Source organism: Dunckerocampus dactyliophorus, unplaced genomic scaffold (assembly GCF_027744805.1).
Source record: "Dunckerocampus dactyliophorus isolate RoL2022-P2 unplaced genomic scaffold, RoL_Ddac_1.1 HiC_scaffold_23, whole genome shotgun sequence".
Classification (NCBI taxonomy): Eukaryota; Metazoa; Chordata; class Actinopteri; order Syngnathiformes; family Syngnathidae; genus Dunckerocampus; species Dunckerocampus dactyliophorus.
The window spans coordinates 257561-269748 of NW_026559859.1; the positions used below are offsets into that span (position 1 = coordinate 257561).

General features: G+C 51.1%; 29 non-coding genes across 29 annotated transcripts; all 29 read right to left on the reverse strand.

Annotated features, from left to right (window-relative positions):
• Nucleotides 1-63: 63 nt before the first annotated feature.
• LOC129174824 (5S ribosomal RNA) lies at nt 64-182 on the reverse strand. Its single transcript, XR_008567800.1, has one exon. It is a non-coding gene; the product is annotated as a 5S ribosomal RNA (ribosomal RNA).
• A 300-nt stretch (nt 183-482) lies between these two features.
• On the reverse strand, nt 483-601 carry LOC129175109 (5S ribosomal RNA). Its single transcript, XR_008568079.1, has one exon. It is a non-coding gene; the product is annotated as a 5S ribosomal RNA (ribosomal RNA).
• A 300-nt stretch (nt 602-901) lies between these two features.
• On the reverse strand, nt 902-1020 carry LOC129174825 (5S ribosomal RNA). Its single transcript, XR_008567801.1, has one exon. It is a non-coding gene; the product is annotated as a 5S ribosomal RNA (ribosomal RNA).
• A 300-nt stretch (nt 1021-1320) lies between these two features.
• LOC129175430 (5S ribosomal RNA) lies at nt 1321-1439 on the reverse strand. The gene has a single exon (XR_008568384.1). It is a non-coding gene; the product is annotated as a 5S ribosomal RNA (ribosomal RNA).
• Nucleotides 1440-1739: 300 nt separating this feature from the next.
• Nucleotides 1740-1858, reverse strand: LOC129174826 (5S ribosomal RNA). Its single transcript, XR_008567802.1, has one exon. It is a non-coding gene; the product is annotated as a 5S ribosomal RNA (ribosomal RNA).
• Nucleotides 1859-2158: 300 nt separating this feature from the next.
• Nucleotides 2159-2277, reverse strand: LOC129175370 (5S ribosomal RNA). Its single transcript, XR_008568331.1, has one exon. It is a non-coding gene; the product is annotated as a 5S ribosomal RNA (ribosomal RNA).
• Nucleotides 2278-2577: 300 nt separating this feature from the next.
• On the reverse strand, nt 2578-2696 carry LOC129174827 (5S ribosomal RNA). Its single transcript, XR_008567803.1, has one exon. It is a non-coding gene; the product is annotated as a 5S ribosomal RNA (ribosomal RNA).
• Nucleotides 2697-2996: 300 nt separating this feature from the next.
• Nucleotides 2997-3115, reverse strand: LOC129175431 (5S ribosomal RNA). The gene has a single exon (XR_008568385.1). It is a non-coding gene; the product is annotated as a 5S ribosomal RNA (ribosomal RNA).
• Nucleotides 3116-3415: 300 nt separating this feature from the next.
• On the reverse strand, nt 3416-3534 carry LOC129174830 (5S ribosomal RNA). The gene has a single exon (XR_008567805.1). It is a non-coding gene; the product is annotated as a 5S ribosomal RNA (ribosomal RNA).
• A 300-nt stretch (nt 3535-3834) lies between these two features.
• On the reverse strand, nt 3835-3953 carry LOC129175432 (5S ribosomal RNA). The gene has a single exon (XR_008568386.1). It is a non-coding gene; the product is annotated as a 5S ribosomal RNA (ribosomal RNA).
• A 300-nt stretch (nt 3954-4253) lies between these two features.
• Nucleotides 4254-4372, reverse strand: LOC129174831 (5S ribosomal RNA). The gene has a single exon (XR_008567806.1). It is a non-coding gene; the product is annotated as a 5S ribosomal RNA (ribosomal RNA).
• A 300-nt stretch (nt 4373-4672) lies between these two features.
• On the reverse strand, nt 4673-4791 carry LOC129175110 (5S ribosomal RNA). Its single transcript, XR_008568080.1, has one exon. It is a non-coding gene; the product is annotated as a 5S ribosomal RNA (ribosomal RNA).
• Nucleotides 4792-5091: 300 nt separating this feature from the next.
• On the reverse strand, nt 5092-5210 carry LOC129174832 (5S ribosomal RNA). The gene has a single exon (XR_008567807.1). It is a non-coding gene; the product is annotated as a 5S ribosomal RNA (ribosomal RNA).
• Nucleotides 5211-5510: 300 nt separating this feature from the next.
• LOC129175111 (5S ribosomal RNA) lies at nt 5511-5629 on the reverse strand. Its single transcript, XR_008568081.1, has one exon. It is a non-coding gene; the product is annotated as a 5S ribosomal RNA (ribosomal RNA).
• A 300-nt stretch (nt 5630-5929) lies between these two features.
• LOC129174833 (5S ribosomal RNA) lies at nt 5930-6048 on the reverse strand. Its single transcript, XR_008567808.1, has one exon. It is a non-coding gene; the product is annotated as a 5S ribosomal RNA (ribosomal RNA).
• Nucleotides 6049-6348: 300 nt separating this feature from the next.
• LOC129175433 (5S ribosomal RNA) lies at nt 6349-6467 on the reverse strand. Its single transcript, XR_008568387.1, has one exon. It is a non-coding gene; the product is annotated as a 5S ribosomal RNA (ribosomal RNA).
• A 300-nt stretch (nt 6468-6767) lies between these two features.
• On the reverse strand, nt 6768-6886 carry LOC129174834 (5S ribosomal RNA). Its single transcript, XR_008567809.1, has one exon. It is a non-coding gene; the product is annotated as a 5S ribosomal RNA (ribosomal RNA).
• Nucleotides 6887-7186: 300 nt separating this feature from the next.
• LOC129175566 (5S ribosomal RNA) lies at nt 7187-7305 on the reverse strand. The gene has a single exon (XR_008568515.1). It is a non-coding gene; the product is annotated as a 5S ribosomal RNA (ribosomal RNA).
• A 300-nt stretch (nt 7306-7605) lies between these two features.
• LOC129175434 (5S ribosomal RNA) lies at nt 7606-7724 on the reverse strand. Its single transcript, XR_008568388.1, has one exon. It is a non-coding gene; the product is annotated as a 5S ribosomal RNA (ribosomal RNA).
• A 300-nt stretch (nt 7725-8024) lies between these two features.
• Nucleotides 8025-8143, reverse strand: LOC129174835 (5S ribosomal RNA). Its single transcript, XR_008567810.1, has one exon. It is a non-coding gene; the product is annotated as a 5S ribosomal RNA (ribosomal RNA).
• Nucleotides 8144-8443: 300 nt separating this feature from the next.
• On the reverse strand, nt 8444-8562 carry LOC129175112 (5S ribosomal RNA). Its single transcript, XR_008568082.1, has one exon. It is a non-coding gene; the product is annotated as a 5S ribosomal RNA (ribosomal RNA).
• A 300-nt stretch (nt 8563-8862) lies between these two features.
• LOC129174836 (5S ribosomal RNA) lies at nt 8863-8981 on the reverse strand. Its single transcript, XR_008567811.1, has one exon. It is a non-coding gene; the product is annotated as a 5S ribosomal RNA (ribosomal RNA).
• Nucleotides 8982-9281: 300 nt separating this feature from the next.
• LOC129175436 (5S ribosomal RNA) lies at nt 9282-9400 on the reverse strand. Its single transcript, XR_008568390.1, has one exon. It is a non-coding gene; the product is annotated as a 5S ribosomal RNA (ribosomal RNA).
• A 300-nt stretch (nt 9401-9700) lies between these two features.
• LOC129175050 (5S ribosomal RNA) lies at nt 9701-9819 on the reverse strand. Its single transcript, XR_008568020.1, has one exon. It is a non-coding gene; the product is annotated as a 5S ribosomal RNA (ribosomal RNA).
• Nucleotides 9820-10119: 300 nt separating this feature from the next.
• On the reverse strand, nt 10120-10238 carry LOC129174837 (5S ribosomal RNA). Its single transcript, XR_008567812.1, has one exon. It is a non-coding gene; the product is annotated as a 5S ribosomal RNA (ribosomal RNA).
• Nucleotides 10239-10538: 300 nt separating this feature from the next.
• LOC129174959 (5S ribosomal RNA) lies at nt 10539-10657 on the reverse strand. The gene has a single exon (XR_008567929.1). It is a non-coding gene; the product is annotated as a 5S ribosomal RNA (ribosomal RNA).
• A 300-nt stretch (nt 10658-10957) lies between these two features.
• Nucleotides 10958-11076, reverse strand: LOC129175113 (5S ribosomal RNA). The gene has a single exon (XR_008568083.1). It is a non-coding gene; the product is annotated as a 5S ribosomal RNA (ribosomal RNA).
• A 300-nt stretch (nt 11077-11376) lies between these two features.
• LOC129175437 (5S ribosomal RNA) lies at nt 11377-11495 on the reverse strand. Its single transcript, XR_008568391.1, has one exon. It is a non-coding gene; the product is annotated as a 5S ribosomal RNA (ribosomal RNA).
• Nucleotides 11496-11795: 300 nt separating this feature from the next.
• LOC129175351 (5S ribosomal RNA) lies at nt 11796-11915 on the reverse strand. Its single transcript, XR_008568313.1, has one exon. It is a non-coding gene; the product is annotated as a 5S ribosomal RNA (ribosomal RNA).
• Between the last annotated feature and the right edge of the window lie 273 nt (nt 11916-12188).

A 12188-nucleotide genomic window follows, 5' to 3' on the forward strand; every position in this document is an offset into this window, starting at 1 on the left:
AAGTGACGGCGTTTTCCAAGAAGTGGGAAACAGCGCCCTCTGCTGAAAGCCAAGAGCCTAAAAAGCTTACAGCACCTGGTATTCCCAGGCGGTCTCCCATCCAAGTACTCACCAGGCCCGCCCCTGCTTAGCTTCCGAGATCGGACGAGATCGGGCGTTCTCAGGGTAGTATGGCCGTAAGCCGGAAAGCTCTCTGAAAACTTTCCTTTTAAAGACGACACTGGTCAAACTGCGCTTCTGCAAACGGTCTCGGATGTGTGTGCACACTTTGCTGCTCGTATGGTTTTTCTGGCTGTTTTGTGCCACCGGTCGCAGCCACAGCCAGCCTGTAAGCCTGTTTGAACTTCACAGCAGAGAGAAAAACACTGTAGATGGATGTTCCTCCCATGAGGGCAAAATAAATACTCTTCCTCCATTCAAAGTGATGGCGTTTTCCAAGAGGTGGGAAACAGCGCCCTCTGCTGAAAGCCAAGAGCCTAAAAAGCTTTCAGCACCTGGTATTCCCAGGCGGTCTCCCATCCAAGTACTAACCAGGCCCGCCCCTGCTTAGCTTCCGAGATCGGACGAGATCGGGCGTTCTCAGGGTAGTATGGCCGTAAGCCGGAAAGCTCTCTGAAAACTTTCCTTTTAAAGACGACACTGGTCAAACTGCGCTTCTGCAAACGGTCTCGGATGTGTGTGCACACTTTGCTGCTCGTATGGTTTTTCTGGCTGTTTTGTGCCACCGGTCGCAGCCACAGCCAGCCTGTAAGCCTGTTTGAACTTCACAGCAGAGAGAAAAACACTGTAGATGGATGTTCCTCACATGAGGGCAAAATAAATACTCTTCCTCCATTCAAAGTGACGGCGTTTTCCAAGAAGTGGGAAACAGCGCCCTCTGCTGAAAGCCAAGAGCCTAAAAAGCTTACAGCACCTGGTATTCCCAGGCGGTCTCCCATCCAAGTACTCACCAGGCCCGCCCCTGCTTAGCTTCCGAGATCGGACGAGATCGGGCGTTCTCAGGGTAGTATGGCCGTAAGCCGGAAAGCTCTCTGAAAACTTTCCTTTTAAAGACGACACTGGTCAAACTGCGCTTCTGCAAACGGTCTCGGATGTGTGTGCACACTTTGCTGCTCGTATGGTTTTTCTGGCTGTTTTGTGCCACCGGTCGCAGCCACAGCCAGCCTGTAAGCCTGTTTGAACTTCACAGCAGAGAGAAAAACACTGTAGATGGATGTTCCTCCCATGAGGGCAAAATAAATACTCTTCCTCCATTCAAAGTGATGGCGTTTTCCAAGAAGTGGGAAACAGCGCCCTCTGCTGAAAGCCAAGAGCCTAAAAAGCTTACAGCACCTGGTATTCCCAGGCGGTCTCCCATCCAAGTACTAACCAGGCCCGCCCCTGCTTAGCTTCCGAGATCGGACGAGATCGGGCGTTCTCAGGGTAGTATGGCCGTAAGCCGGAAAGCTCTCTGAAAACTTTCCTTTTAAAGACGACACTGGTCAAACTGCGCTTCTGCAAACGGTCTCGGATGTGTGTGCACACTTTGCTGCTCGTATGGTTTTTCTGGCTGTTTTGTGCCACCGGTCGCAGCCACAGCCAGCCTGTAAGCCTGTTTGAACTTCACAGCAGAGAGAAAAACACTGTAGATGGATGTTCCTCACATGAGGGCAAAATAAATACTCTTCCTCCATTCAAAGTGACGGCGTTTTCCAAGAAGTGGGAAACAGCGCCCTCTGCTGAAAGCCAAGAGCCTAAAAAGCTTACAGCACCTGGTATTCCCAGGCGGTCTCCCATCCAAGTACTCACCAGGCCCGCCCCTGCTTAGCTTCCGAGATCGGACGAGATCGGGCGTTCTCAGGGTAGTATGGCCGTAAGCCGGAAAGCTCTCTGAAAACTTTCCTTTTAAAGACGACACTGGTCAAACTGCGCTTCTGCAAACGGTCTCGGATGTGTGTGCACACTTTGCTGCTCGTATGGTTTTTCTGGCTGTTTTGTGCCACCGGTCGCAGCCACAGCCAGCCTGTAAGCCTGTTTGAACTTCACAGCAGAGAGAAAAACACTGTAGATGGATGTTCCTCCCATGAGGGCAAAATAAATACTCTTCCTCCATTCAAAGTGATGGCGTTTTCCAAGAGGTGGGAAACAGCGCCCTCTGCTGAAAGCCAAGAGCCTAAAAAGCTTTCAGCACCTGGTATTCCCAGGCGGTCTCCCATCCAAGTACTAACCAGGCCCGCCCCTGCTTAGCTTCCGAGATTGGACGAGATCGGGCGTTCTCAGGGTAGTATGGCCGTAAGCCGGAAAGCTCTCTGAAAACTTTCCTTTTAAAGACGACACTGGTCAAACTGCGCTTCTGCAAACGGTCTCGGATGTGTGTGCACACTTTGCTGCTCGTATGGTTTTTCTGGCTGTTTTGTGCCACCGGTCGCAGCCACAGCCAGCCTGTAAGCCTGTTTGAACTTCACAGCAGAGAGAAAAACACTGTAGATGGATGTTCCTCACATGAGGGCAAAATAAATACTCTTCCTCCATTCAAAGTGACGGCGTTTTCCAAGAAGTGGGAAACAGCGCCCTCTGCTGAAAGCCAAGAGCCTAAAAAGCTTACAGCACCTGGTATTCCCAGGCGGTCTCCCATCCAAGTACTCACCAGGCCCGCCCCTGCTTAGCTTCCGAGATCGGACGAGATCGGGCGTTCTCAGGGTAGTATGGCCGTAAGCCGGAAAGCTCTCTGAAAACTTTCCTTTTAAAGACGACACTGGTCAAACTGCGCTTCTGCAAACGGTCTCGGATGTGTGTGCACACTTTGCTGCTCGTATGGTTTTTCTGGCTGTTTTGTGCCACCGGTCGCAGCCACAGCCAGCCTGTAAGCCTGTTTGAACTTCACAGCAGAGAGAAAAACACTGTAGATGGATGTTCCTCACATGAGGGCAAAATAAATACTCTTCCTCCATTCAAAGTGATGGCGTTTTCCAAGAAGTGGGAAACAGCGCCCTCTGCTGAAAGCCAAGAGCCTAAAAAGCTTACAGCACCTGGTATTCCCAGGCGGTCTCCCATCCAAGTACTAACCAGGCCCGCCCCTGCTTAGCTTCCGAGATCGGACGAGATCGGGCGTTCTCAGGGTAGTATGGCCGTAAGCCGGAAAGCTCTCTGAAAACTTTCCTTTTAAAGACGACACTGGTCAAACTGCGCTTCTGCAAACGGTCTCGGATGTGTGTGCACACTTTGCTGCTCGTATGGTTTTTCTGGCTGTTTTGTGCCACCGGTCGCAGCCACAGCCAGCCTGTAAGCCTGTTTGAACTTCACAGCAGAGAGAAAAACACTGTAGATGGATGTTCCTCACATGAGGGCAAAATAAATACTCTTCCTCCATTCAAAGTGATGGCGTTTTCCAAGAAGTGGGAAACAGCGCCCTCTGCTGAAAGCCAAGAGCCTAAAAAGCTTACAGCACCTGGTATTCCCAGGCGGTCTCCCATCCAAGTACTCACCAGGCCCGCCCCTGCTTAGCTTCCGAGATCGGACGAGATCGGGCGTTCTCAGGGTAGTATGGCCGTAAGCCGGAAAGCTCTCTGAAAACTTTCCTTTTAAAGACGACACTGGTCAAACTGCGCTTCTGCAAACGGTCTCGGATGTGTGTGCACACTTTGCTGCTCGTATGGTTTTTCTGGCTGTTTTGTGCCACCGGTCGCAGCCACAGCCAGCCTGTAAGCCTGTTTGAACTTCACAGCAGAGAGAAAAACACTGTAGATGGATGTTCCTCCCATGAGGGCAAAATAAATACTCTTCCTCCATTCAAAGTGATGGCGTTTTCCAAGAAGTGGGAAACAGCGCCCTCTGCTGAAAGCCAAGAGCCTAAAAAGCTTACAGCACCTGGTATTCCCAGGCGGTCTCCCATCCAAGTACTAACCAGGCCCGCCCCTGCTTAGCTTCCGAGATCGGACGAGATCGGGCGTTCTCAGGGTAGTATGGCCGTAAGCCGGAAAGCTCTCTGAAAACTTTCCTTTTAAAGACGACACTGGTCAAACTGCGCTTCTGCAAACGGTCTCGGATGTGTGTGCACACTTTGCTGCTCGTATGGTTTTTCTGGCTGTTTTGTGCCACCGGTCGCAGCCACAGCCAGCCTGTAAGCCTGTTTGAACTTCACAGCAGAGAGAAAAACACTGTAGATGGATGTTCCTCACATGAGGGCAAAATAAATACTCTTCCTCCATTCAAAGTGACGGCGTTTTCCAAGAAGTGGGAAACAGCGCCCTCTGCTGAAAGCCAAGAGCCTAAAAAGCTTACAGCACCTGGTATTCCCAGGCGGTCTCCCATCCAAGTACTCACCAGGCCCGCCCCTGCTTAGCTTCCGAGATCGGACGAGATCGGGCGTTCTCAGGGTAGTATGGCCGTAAGCCGGAAAGCTCTCTGAAAACTTTCCTTTTAAAGACGACACTGGTCAAACTGCGCTTCTGCAAACGGTCTCGGATGTGTGTGCACACTTTGCTGCTCGTATGGTTTTTCTGGCTGTTTTGTGCCACCGGTCGCAGCCACAGCCAGCCTGTAAGCCTGTTTGAACTTCACAGCAGAGAGAAAAACACTGTAGATGGATGTTCCTCCCATGAGGGCAAAATAAATACTCTTCCTCCATTCAAAGTGATGGCGTTTTCCAAGAGGTGGGAAACAGCGCCCTCTGCTGAAAGCCAAGAGCCTAAAAAGCTTTCAGCACCTGGTATTCCCAGGCGGTCTCCCATCCAAGTACTAACCAGGCCCGCCCCTGCTTAGCTTCCGAGATCGGACGAGATCGGGCGTTCTCAGGGTAGTATGGCCGTAAGCCGGAAAGCTCTCTGAAAACTTTCCTTTTAAAGACGACACTGGTCAAACTGCGCTTCTGCAAACGGTCTCGGATGTGTGTGCACACTTTGCTGCTCGTATGGTTTTTCTGGCTGTTTTGTGCCACCGGTCGCAGCCACAGCCAGCCTGTAAGCCTGTTTGAACTTCACAGCAGAGAGAAAAACACTGTAGATGGATGTTCCTCACATGAGGGCAAAATAAATACTCTTCCTCCATTCAAAGTGACGGCGTTTTCCAAGAAGTGGGAAACAGCGCCCTCTGCTGAAAGCCAAGAGCCTAAAAAGCTTACAGCACCTGGTATTCCCAGGCGGTCTCCCATCCAAGTACTCACCAGGCCCGCCCCTGCTTAGCTTCCGAGATCGGACGAGATCGGGCGTTCTCAGGGTAGTATGGCCGTAAGCCGGAAAGCTCTCTGAAAACTTTCCTTTTAAAGACGACACTGGTCAAACTGCGCTTCTGCAAACGGTCTCGGATGTGTGTGCACACTTTGCTGCTCGTATGGTTTTTCTGGCTGTTTTGTGCCACCGGTCGCAGCCACAGCCAGCCTGTAAGCCTGTTTGAACTTCACAGCAGAGAGAAAAACACTGTAGATGGATGTTCCTCCCATGAGGGCAAAATAAATACTCTTCCTCCATTCAAAGTGATGGCGTTTTCCAAGAGGTGGGAAACAGCGCCCTCTGCTGAAAGCCAAGAGCCTAAAAAGCTTTCAGCACCTGGTATTCCCAGGCGGTCTCCCATCCAAGTACTAACCAGGCCCGCCCCTGCTTAGCTTCCGAGATCGGACGAGATCGGGCGTTCTCAGGGTAGTATGGCCGTAAGCCGGAAAGCTCTCTGAAAACTTTCCTTTTAAAGACGACACTGGTCAAACTGCGCTTCTGCAAACGGTCTCGGATGTGTGTGCACACTTTGCTGCTCGTATGGTTTTTCTGGCTGTTTTGTGCCACCGGTCGCAGCCACAGCCAGCCTGTAAGCCTGTTTGAACTTCACAGCAGAGAGAAAAACACTGTAGATGGATGTTCCTCACATGAGGGCAAAATAAATACTCTTCCTCCATTCAAAGTGACGGCGTTTTCCAAGAAGTGGGAAACAGCGCCCTCTGCTGAAAGCCAAGAGCCTAAAAAGCTTACAGCACCTGGTATTCCCAGGCGGTCTCCCATCCAAGTACTCACCAGGCCCGCCCCTGCTTAGCTTCCGAGATCGGACGAGATCGGGCGTTCTCAGGGTAGTATGGCCGTAAGCCGGAAAGCTCTCTGAAAACTTTCCTTTTAAAGACGACACTGGTCAAACTGCGCTTCTGCAAACGGTCTCGGATGTGTGTGCACACTTTGCTGCTCGTATGGTTTTTCTGGCTGTTTTGTGCCACCGGTCGCAGCCACAGCCAGCCTGTAAGCCTGTTTGAACTTCACAGCAGAGAGAAAAACACTGTAGATGGATGTTCCTCACATGAGGGCAAAATAAATACTCTTCCTCCATTCAAAGTGATGGCGTTTTCCAAGAAGTGGGAAACAGCGCCCTCTGCTGAAAGCCAAGAGCCTAAAAAGCTTACAGCACCTGGTATTCCCAGGCGGTCTCCCATCCAAGTACTAACCAGGCCCGCCCCTGCTTAGCTTCCGAGATCGGACGAGATCGGGCGTTCTCAGGGTAGTATGGCCGTAAGCCGGAAAGCTCTCTGAAAACTTTCCTTTTAAAGACGACACTGGTCAAACTGCGCTTCTGCAAACGGTCTCGGATGTGTGTGCACACTTTGCTGCTCGTATGGTTTTTCTGGCTGTTTTGTGCCACCGGTCGCAGCCACAGCCAGCCTGTAAGCCTGTTTGAACTTCACAGCAGAGAGAAAAACACTGTAGATGGATGTTCCTCACATGAGGGCAAAATAAATACTCTTCCTCCATTCAAAGTGATGGCGTTTTCCAAGAAGTGGGAAACAGCGCCCTCTGCTGAAAGCCAAGAGCCTAAAAAGCTTACAGCACCTGGTATTCCCAGGCGGTCTCCCATCCAAGTACTCACCAGGCCCGCCCCTGCTTAGCTTCCGAGATCGGACGAGATCGGGCGTTCTCAGGGTAGTATGGCCGTAAGCCGGAAAGCTCTCTGAAAACTTTCCTTTTAAAGACGACACTGGTCAAACTGCGCTTCTGCAAACGGTCTCGGATGTGTGTGCACACTTTGCTGCTCGTATGGTTTTTCTGGCTGTTTTGTGCCACCGGTCGCAGCCACAGCCAGCCTGTAAGCCTGTTTGAACTTCACAGCAGAGAGAAAAACACTGTAGATGGATGTTCCTCACATGAGGGCAAAATAAATACTCTTCCTCCATTCAAAGTGATGGCGTTTTCCAAGAAGTGGGAAACAGCGCCCTCTGCTGAAAGCCAAGAGCCTAAAAAGCTTACAGCACCTGGTATTCCCAGGCGGTCTCCCATCCAAGTACTAACCAGGCCCGCCCCTGCTTAGCTTCCGAGATCTGACGAGATCGGGCGTTCTCAGGGTAGTATGGCCGTAAGCCGGAAAGCTCTCTGAAAACTTTCCTTTTAAAGACGACACTGGTCAAACTGCGCTTCTGCAAACGGTCTCGGATGTGTGTGCACACTTTGCTGCTCGTATGGTTTTTCTGGCTGTTTTGTGCCACCGGTCGCAGCCACAGCCAGCCTGTAAGCCTGTTTGAACTTCACAGCAGAGAGAAAAACACTGTAGATGGATGTTCCTCCCATGAGGGCAAAATAAATACTCTTCCTCCATTCAAAGTGATGGCGTTTTCCAAGAGGTGGGAAACAGCGCCCTCTGCTGAAAGCCAAGAGCCTAAAAAGCTTACAGCACCTGGTATTCCCAGGCGGTCTCCCATCCAAGTACTAACCAGGCCCGCCCCTGCTTAGCTTCCGAGATCGGACGAGATCGGGCGTTCTCAGGGTAGTATGGCCGTAAGCCGGAAAGCTCTCTGAAAACTTTCCTTTTAAAGACGACACTGGTCAAACTGCGCTTCTGCAAACGGTCTCGGATGTGTGTGCACACTTTGCTGCTCGTATGGTTTTTCTGGCTGTTTTGTGCCACCGGTCGCAGCCACAGCCAGCCTGTAAGCCTGTTTGAACTTCACAGCAGAGAGAAAAACACTGTAGATGGATGTTCCTCACATGAGGGCAAAATAAATACTCTTCCTCCATTCAAAGTGATGGCGTTTTCCAAGAAGTGGGAAACAGCGCCCTCTGCTGAAAGCCAAGAGCCTAAAAAGCTTACAGCACCTGGTATTCCCAGGCGGTCTCCCATCCAAGTACTCACCAGGCCCGCCCCTGCTTAGCTTCCGAGATCGGACGAGATCGGGCGTTCTCAGGGTAGTATGGCCGTAAGCCGGAAAGCTCTCTGAAAACTTTCCTTTTAAAGACGACACTGGTCAAACTGCGCTTCTGCAAACGGTCTCGGATGTGTGTGCACACTTTGCTGCTCGTATGGTTTTTCTGGCTGTTTTGTGCCACCGGTCGCAGCCACAGCCAGCCTGTAAGCCTGTTTGAACTTCACAGCAGAGAGAAAAACACTGTAGATGGATGTTCCTCCCATGAGGGCAAAATAAATACTCTTCCTCCATTCAAAGTGATGGCGTTTTCCAAGAGGTGGGAAACAGCGCCCTCTGCTGAAAGCCAAGAGCCTAAAAAGCTTTCAGCACCTGGTATTCCCAGGCGGTCTCCCATCCAAGTACTAACCAGGCCCGCCCCTGCTTAGCTTCCGAGATCGGACGAGATCGGGCGTTCTCAGGGTAGTATGGCCGTAAGCCGGAAAGCTCTCTGAAAACTTTCCTTTTAAAGACGACACTGGTCAAACTGCGCTTCTGCAAACGGTCTCGGATGTGTGTGCACACTTTGCTGCTCGTATGGTTTTTCTGGCTGTTTTGTGCCACCGGTCGCAGCCACAGCCAGCCTGTAAGCCTGTTTGAACTTCACAGCAGAGAGAAAAACACTGTAGATGGATGTTCCTCACATGAGGGCAAAATAAATACTCTTCCTCCATTCAAAGTGATGGCGTTTTCCAAGAAGTGGGAAACAGCGCCCTCTGCTGAAAGCCAAGAGCCTAAAAAGCTTACAGCACCTGGTATTCCCAGGCGGTCTCCCATCCAAGTACTCACCAGGCCCGCCCCTGCTTAGCTTCCGAGATCGGACGAGATCGGGCGTTCTCAGGGTAGTATGGCCGTAAGCCGGAAAGCTCTCTGAAAACTTTCCTTTTAAAGACGACACTGGTCAAACTGCGCTTCTGCAAACGGTCTCGGATGTGTGTGCACACTTTGCTGCTCGTATGGTTTTTCTGGCTGTTTTGTGCCACCGGTCGCAGCCACAGCCAGCCTGTAAGCCTGTTTGAACTTCACAGCAGAGAGAAAAACACTGTAGATGGATGTTCCTCACATGAGGGCAAAATAAATACTCTTCCTCCATTCAAAGTGATGGCGTTTTCCAAGAGGTGGGAAACAGCGCCCTCTGCTGAAAGCCAAGAGCCTAAAAAGCTTACAGCACCTGGTATTCCCAGGCGGTCTCCCATCCAAGTACTAACCAGGCCCGCCCCTGCTTAGCTTCCGAGATCGGACGAGATCGGGCGTTCTCAGGGTAGTATGGCCGTAAGCCGGAAAGCTCTCTGAAAACTTTCCTTTTAAAGACGACACTGGTCAAACTGCGCTTCTGCAAACGGTCTCGGATGTGTGTGCACACTTTGCTGCTCGTATGGTTTTTCTGGCTGTTTTGTGCCACCGGTCGCAGCCACAGCCAGCCTGTAAGCCTGTTTGAACTTCACAGCAGAGAGAAAAACACTGTAGATGGATGTTCCTCACATGAGGGCAAAATAAATACTCTTCCTCCATTCAAAGTGATGGCGTTTTCCAAGAGGTGGGAAACAGCGCCCTCTGCTGAAATCCAAGAGCCTAAAAAGCTTACAGCACCTGGTATTCCCAGGCGGTCTCCCATCCAAGTACTAAGCAGGCCCGCCCCTGCTTAGCTTCCGAGATCGGACGAGATCGGGCGTTCTCAGGGTAGTATGGCCGTAAGCCGGAAAGCTCTCTGAAAACTTTCCTTTTAAAGACGACACTGGTCAAACTACGCTTCTGCAAACGGTCTCGGATGTGTGTGCACACTTTGATGCTCGTATGGTTTTTCTGGCTGTTTTGTGCCACCGGTCGCAGCCACAGCCAGCCTGTAAGCCTGTTTGAACTTCACAGCAGAGAGAAAAACACTGTAGATGGATGTTCCTCACATGAGGGCAAAATAAATACTCTTCCTCCATTCAAAGTGATGGCGTTTTCCAAGAAGTGGGAAACAGCGCCCTCTGCTGAAAGCCAAGAGCCTAAAAAGCTTACAGCACCTGGTATTCCCAGGCGGTCTCCCATCCAAGTACTCACCAGGCCCGCCCCTGCTTAGCTTCCGAGATCGGACGAGATCGGGCGTTCTCAGGGTAGTATGGCCGTAAGCCGGAAAGCTCTCTGAAAACTTTCCTTTTAAAGACGACACTGGTCAAACTGCGCTTCTGCAAACGGTCTCGGATGTGTGTGCACACTTTGCTGCTCGTATGGTTTTTCTGGCTGTTTTGTGCCACCGGTCGCAGCCACAGCCAGCCTATAAGCCTGTTTGAACTTCACAGCAGAGAGACAAATACTGTAGATGGATGTTCCTCACATGAGGGCAAAATAAATACTCTTCCTCCATTCAAAGTGATGGCGTTTTCCAAGAAGTGGGAAACAGCGCCCTCTGCTGAAAGCCAAGAGCCTAAAAAGCTTACAGCACCTGGTATTCCCAGGCGGTCTCCCATCCAAGTACTCACCAGGCCCGCCCCTGCTTAGCTTCCGAGATCAGACGAGATCGGGCGTTCTCAGGGTAGTATGGCCGTAAGCCGGAAAGCTCTCTGAAAACTTTCCTTTTAAAGACGACACTGGTCAAACTGCGCTTCTGCAAACGGTCTCGGATGTGTGTGCACACTTTGCTGCTCGTATGGTTTTTCTGGCTGTTTTGTGCCACCGGTCGCAGCCACAGCCAGCCTGTAAGCCTGTTTGAACTTCACAGCAGAGAGAAAAACACTGTAGATGGATGTTCCTCCCATGAGGGCAAAATAAATACTCTTCCTCCATTCAAAGTGATGGCGTTTTCCAAGAGGTGGGAAACAGCGCCCTCTGCTGAAAGCCAAGAGCCTAAAAAGCTTTCAGCACCTGGTATTCCCAGGCGGTCTCCCATCCAAGTACTAACCAGGCCCGCCCCTGCTTAGCTTCCGAGATCGGACGAGATCGGGCGTTCTCAGGGTAGTATGGCCGTAAGCCGGAAAGCTCTCTGAAAACTTTCCTTTTAAAGACGACACTGGTCAAACTGCGCTTCTGCAAACGGTCTCGGATGTGTGTGCACACTTTGCTGCTCGTATGGTTTTTCTGGCTGTTTTGTGCCACCGGTCGCAGCCACAGCCAGCCTGTAAGCCTGTTTGAACTTCACAGCAGAGAGAAAAACACTGTAGATGGATGTTCCTCACATGAGGGCAAAATAAATACTCTTCCTCCATTCAAAGTGATGGCGTTTTCCAAGAAGTGGGAAACAGCGCCCTCTGCTGAAAGCCAAGAGCCTAAAAAGCTTACAGCACCTGGTATTCCCAGGCGGTCTCCCATCCAAGTACTAACCAGGCCCGCCCCTGCTTAGCTTCCGAGATCGGACGAGATCGGGCGTTCTCAGGGTAGTATGGCCGTAAGCCGGAAAGCTCTCTGAAAACTTTCCTTTTAAAGACGACACTGGTCAAACTGCGCTTCTGCAAACGGTCTCGGATGTGTGTGCACACTTTGCTGCTCGTATGGTTTTTCTGGCTGTTTTGTGCCACCGGTCGCAGCCACAGCCAGCCTGTAAGCCTGTTTGAACTTCACAGCAGAGAGAAAAACACTGTAGATGGATGTTCCTCACATGAGGGCAAAATAAATACTCTTCCTCCATTCAAAGTGATGGCGTTTTCCAAGAAGTGGGAAACAGCGCCCTCTGCTGAAAGCCAAGAGCCTAAAAAGCTTACAGCACCTGGTATTCCCAGGCGGTCTCCCATTCCAAGTACTCACCAGGCCCGCCCCTGCTTAGCTTCCGAGATCGGACGAGATCGGGCGTTCTCAGGGTAGTATGGCTGTAAGCCGGAAAGCTCTCTGAAAACTTTCCTTTTAAAGACGACACTGGTCAAACTGCGCTTCTGCAAACGGTCTCGGATGTGTGTGCACACTTTGCTGCTCGTATGGTTTTTCTGGCTGTTTTGTGCCACCGGTCGCAGCCACAGCCAGCCTGTAAGCCTGTTTGAACTTCACAGCAGAGAGAAAAACACTGTAGATGGATGTTCCTCACATGAGGGCAAAATAAATACTCTTCCTCCATTCAAAGTGATGGCGTTTTCCAAGAAGTGGGAAACAGCGC